Below are 6,248 nucleotides of genomic sequence, written 5' to 3' on the forward strand. Positions count from 1 at the left end.
CCAATAGATTAAACTTCTGAGGTACCAGAATAAATCTAAAATTATATTTTATAATGTGTTACATTTTATAATTAAAATTTTCATAATTATAATTTTTAAATTTTGACATCATAGGCAGATAAAACCATCTGTCAGAATCATCAGTCGTCAGAGGGCTCCACCAGTTATTATATTACGTATTTCTTACTAAACCTTCACTTCTAACTTAGATCAATGGAGGAAATATACGTGTGTATATATATATTCCTCTTAAAGGTCTGCCAGTCCCATTCCTGTGATAATCCATTAATTCATTAATCCATAAATGATGCTTCCATTTATTTAGGCAGAGTCCTCATAACCCAATCACCTCTTAAAGGCCTCTCCTTTCAACACTGCTACAATGGGGATTAGTTTTCAACATGAGATCTGGAGAGAAAAAAACATTCAAACCATTGCATCATACAAAAAAAGGATATTAAAAATTGGATTATAGCAACTTAATCTTCCATTTTTTGTACTGGCATTTATAACATGAAGTAAAAAAATTTTTATGGGCTGTGTTTAATTTTTAGTTACTTCATTCCATTTAGGGCACAAGTTTTCAAGAAAAGTTTTGCTTCATTTGGGAATATTTGGGAATATTTCACATCTGGTAAGAAGACCTTAAAAGCAGAATGTTACTTTGGTACCGTAAACAATTAGGAAAAGGAAAATATTTAAAATTGTATATAGCATTTATGATAAATCTGAGCTTCAAAGATAAAAATATAAAGAAAGTAACAATAGAAAAAAAGAAAGCATTAGATAAAAACGTGATCTTCTTCCTTTCTTCCATTTCTATATCCCCCATATATGTGTGTGTGTGTGTGTGTGTGTGTGAGTATATATATATTGCTATATACCATATTGAAAGGAAAGCAATATGAAGAGACATCTGCACTCCCATGGTTATTGCAGTACTATTCACAATGGCCAAGTTATGGAATCAACCTAAGTGTTCATCAATGGACAAATGCACACAGCACATTTTCTTTATCCATGTACAAAGAAATAAATGGTTGAGGTGACAGATATGCTAGTTACCCTGATTTGATCACTATTCATGATATACATGCATCAAAATATCACATGTACCCCATAAATTGTACAATTATTATGTGTCCATTCAAAATAATACATGCAGTAAAAAGATATTATAGGTCAGTGGTTCTCAACACAACACAACTTAGTGCAATGCCCCCTTTTAATAGCTAGAATTTTGTAACACTTTATCTACAGTCCTGAAGTAAAATTAATACACAAATGTCTTAAATGTGTATGTATGTGTGTGTGTGTGTGTGTCACTGTAGCCCAATTGTAAAGTATAGAATCTTTTCAAGTTGTGCAACTGTAAGTACACATCCAAGAGGACTTTGTGTCCAATCATTTTGCAGGACTTCACAGAGCTTCTAATAACTAGAACTTCTCAATCATGCAACAACAAAAACTGACCCTGAAAATTCCAAAAATACCCTAAATCAAGTGAAGTACCCCTAATGAGAGTCATCATAAAATGAATGAAAAATCTAAGTCTCCGAGATTATGATCCAAGAACACTAATCTAAAAAGAGTTTGAACCCAAAGCCATATCTCTTGATATGTATTCTAGTAAATTTGTTTAGAATGTCGCAACTGCCTCCTAATTTAGAGTGGTTTTTAGGGTGACATTTAACCCTTTGGGTCTGTCCAAGGTCTGTTGACTTTTAGAGACACAGAAATCATGTAGCACGTAGTTCTACTCAATACAAAATAATGGACAATCTAACTTACTGACATTGATATATGATGCTAGCCCCATATAACCAGCCCTTTTTGTTGAAATCCAGAAGGAATTGAGAATGGACTAGAGGGTTCAGATTTATTTATTTAAATCATCTGCATAAGAATTTATAAAATTTCTAGATTTGCACATACCACTGCCTCCTTGATATCTTTTCTTGTATGTGCATAGGCATCTCACACATAAACTGCTACATTTACCTCTCAATTCTCCCCACCAACAACGTTCCCATGTGGATCCCAAACATGTTCTTTCCTCAATCTTACTTATTCTGGTAATGAGACTTCTAAATACGCCATTTCTCAAGCCACAAAACTAGGCATAATCCTCAATTCCTTTAGCTGCCTCCTATATTTGTCAGCCAGGGATGCCATAAGAAAGTATCACAGACTGGGTGGCTTAAACAATAAAAATTTATTTTCTCACAATTCCTGAGTCTAGAAATCCAAGATCAGGGTGTCAGCAATGTTGGTTTTTTCTGAGGCCTCTCTCATTCGTTTGTGGATAAGTTCTTCTCCCTGTGTCTTCACACAGTCTTCTTCTGTATATGCCTGTGACTGAATCTCCTCTTCTCGTGAAGAAACCTATCATATTGGATTAGGGACCACCCTATGACCTCATTTTAACTTAATAGCCTTTTTAAGAATGCTCTCTTCAAATATAGTAACATTCTAAGGTACTAGGGGTTAGAACTTCAACATATAAATTTGAGGGTGACACAACTCAGTCCATAACACCTCACCATTCCCCTACCTACAGCATCAGCAAATGTTCTCACTTCTGTCTGCCTCCATAGCCTCCACTTGGGTCAAATCCACCATTAAAGCTTACCCATTATTCTAAGAGCCTCCTACTTGATTCCATTCTTGCATCTTAACATTTCATTTTGTATGCAGCAGCAAGAGTAAACTTTTTCAAACACAAATAGGATCTTGTCATCCTTCTTGCTGTGTCATGTAAGGACATGCTTCCAATTCCTTGCATGCTGCTGGCTAATCTTAAGACATAGGAGGGAAGCACCCATAATGCAGGAACTCAGCTCTCTATTAACAGTTCTCTTGGGTTAAGATAATAGTATTTAACAAAAGAAGTTCTGTCCATGCTCTTATAATTCTGAGATGGTTCCTACACTGCTCAAGCCTTTTCCTATAGACATTTATACCTGCTGTATTTGAAACTTCTTTTCATAGGCTTGGTTACCAGATTTAAGTATGGATAAAGCCCTGAAAATAGAGAGCCTTCTAAGTTGGAAACATAAGTTGGTTAGGATAATTGCCCATCTCTGATTGCCAAAAGGATTAAGTTGTAATATTAGTCTCCACATGGAAATGCATAGCCTCCTGTTTGTTGTGTAACTGTATAGTTATCCAACAAGTAGAAATTTCAATTCTCTCTGTGTTAAGTTTGTGACACATGTTTGTAGAAAGGCACTTCCTGATATTAGGAAAAACTATGGAGGCAATGAGGTTTACTGTGAAGTTACCAGCTTTCCCTTTGTGCTTTTGTGCCCCTTGGAATATTTTCATGTCACTCAAATAGCCACTGCCTTCACATTTCTTCTGCTTTCATACTAATCTCATTAAAGGATCTGTAATTTGTTCCCACTAAGAATGTTTTCGCATTAAGAAAACAGCTGAAAATGTCACCTTTCTTGAAGGGAGTACATTTCAATATCTCATATAAGTGATTACTACTCTAATTACTGATGTATGAGAATCTGGTACCTCAACTGTAGGCCAGTGTGAAAAGGAACATAGTCCAAAGCCATGCATACCACAGGCTTATGCAACTTATCTGACAATGACAGAAAGGTAGCAAGTGATCAAAATTCCAGGGTCCAGCTTGATTCAATTTATAGCCGGCATCCAAGAGGATGAGCTAGTGAGTTTCTTGGTTTCTCAATCATAGCTACAATGAGGACAGGATGAGTTCGTCAGTTGTAACAAGAGTCAAAGTCTTACAAATGGTTCCAGAAGACCAATGTCATTCTAGATAGCCCACACATTGGTGGAATAAGACTCCAGCCAGAAGTAAATGACATGAAGAAAAGATTTAGCTCCTAACTACAGGTAAGGGATACTCCTAAGAACCAGAGCGAATACCAGAGTCCCAATCAAGTGGCCTGGAGGTCAGAATAAGGCTCCAGTAAGTCAAGTCATAGAGCATGGGTATATTCTCTAAGAATGGTCCTCCAAGGAGCATATGACAACATAGGACTAAACATGCAAGGAATTGATCCGGAGAATACCTGTGAAAGATAATAGGAAAGGAGTTGGAAAAGACAGGGAGAGCTGTCAGACAAGGATGCAAGTATGACCCCAAGTAAAGAAGTGAGGGGAGGAGAGTTGGGTGAAAACATTCCAGACTGCCAAGCAGCCTAGGAATGGTTTGGCAACGCTGTAAGGGAATGCCTGACCAAAGTTGGGCATCAGAGGAGTCCTGTGTCTATAAGGAAGAGGCCTGCCTAGGTATCTCTGCCATACTCAGTCATTGGCTGGGAATAGCCTGAATAAGTATAGCCTCAGTTCAAAGGCAGCATTCAATGAGCAGCTTGGATCCATTAGTCAATTATGCTCCCTGTAGTTTGGGTCCATTGGTCATTATGGTCCCTGTAGTTGGAGATCTGCAACTTCTCATGACCACCAGAAGGAGCCAGCTCAATAGGATTTACCAAAGGCTTGGTGAGGGAACAGGTGCAGAGCTTATACCAGACACCAATATTACCAAAGCAAGACTAATTCCAGACCCTGCAGCTGACCATTGTTCACCTTCCACCTTGGTGCTGATTGGCTTAGTGATCAGGAACAGCAGACTCAGCAGACTGAAATTTCTCTGTGTTTAGGTGAAAATGTGCTTCTGTGTGAAGGCACAACTGGCAATTATTAATCCTCCTCTCCCAAGCTTGAGTAAATTAAGGAGGGGCTCTAAGCTATGAATTGCGGCTCAGGGCCTTCAAAGATAAGTGTTAAACTTTTGAAAATTTTCCAGCAAGATAATGGCAAATGGTTATCTAAATTTCACTATGTCATTTGCATCCTGTCAGATAACGCTACTCCTGTCAGTGTTTTATGTTGTTGCCCCAGCCTGTTTTCAAGCAGTTTTCTTCCTGTGGAACATAAAACAGACAGATAATAGTGGGGGTCACATGATCTGCTTATTTTTAGACTGCTGCTCTACTGCAAATAGCTTTCCAGTGCCACTGTGTCTCAGCCCATATGTGCTGCTATAAAGGAACATCTGAGGCTGGATAATTTATAAAGAAAAAAGGTTTCTTTGGCTCATGGTTCTGCACGCTGTACAAGAAGCATTGCAGTAGCATCTGCTTCTGATGAGGGCCTCAGGCTGCTTCCACTCATGATGAAAGGGAAAGGGGAACTGATATTTGCAGAAATTACATGGTAAGGCAGGAAGCAGTAGAGAGAGGAGGAGGTGTCAGACTCTTTTTAACAACCAGTTCTCACAGAACTAAGAGTGAGAACTCACTCCTGTGAGAATGACACCAAGTCGTTCATGAGAGGTCCACCCTCAAGATCCAGATACCTCCCACAAGGACCCACTTCCAACATTGAGATCCAATATCAACCTGAGACTTGACAGGGCCAAGCAAAGTATATCCAAATCATAGCACAGTATTTTCAGCTCCAGAATAATGTTTCCCAGTGCAAAAGTTTCCATAAAAATGATAATAGTAAAGGGCAAACAGAATTCATGCTTTCTACCAACAGTTTTTGTACTAGTTATATACTAGGGTATATTCTAGGACCTGGTGATTCAACAGGATATTAGATTAAAATGATACCACTTTTAAGAAAGTCACATTCTATCAGGGGAAAATACTTTATTTAAAAATACACGGGCCGGGCACTGTGGCTCACGCCTATAATCCCAGCACTTTGGGAGGCTGAGACAGGTGGATCACAAGGTCAAGAGATCAAGACCATCCTGGTCCACATGGTGAAGACTTGTCTCTACTAAAAATACAAAAATTAGCCGGGTGTGGTGGCATGCACCTGTAGTCCCAGCTATTCGGCTGGCTGAGGCAGGAGAATTGCTTGAACATGGGAGGCAGAGGTTGCAGTGAGCCAAGATCATGCCACTGTGCTCCAGCTTGGTGCCTGGTGACAGAGCATGATTCCATCTCAAAAAAAATAAAAATTAAAATTATTAGAGAAGAACATATCATGACATCGAATAATAGAAAATAAATGGCCTTAAAAGTTATCTAGTTCAGTCCTCTAGTTGTAAAGCAAAGCGACCCAGGAAACATGTGAGGCCAATGTTTACCAACTCCCTTTGAGTCCCAGGTGTACTTTTTCTTGAGTTACTGAAACGATATTACTTACAGTGTATCAGCCCTAACCTGATGGATTTCTAGTCAATTTTTCAATATTCTGAAGTTCTATATTTCCCTAATCTCTAGTGCAGAAATCCAGCTGCAATTCCTTCT

Source organism: Theropithecus gelada, chromosome 9, assembly GCF_003255815.1.
Source record: "Theropithecus gelada isolate Dixy chromosome 9, Tgel_1.0, whole genome shotgun sequence".
NCBI classification, from domain to species: Eukaryota; Metazoa; Chordata; class Mammalia; order Primates; family Cercopithecidae; genus Theropithecus; species Theropithecus gelada.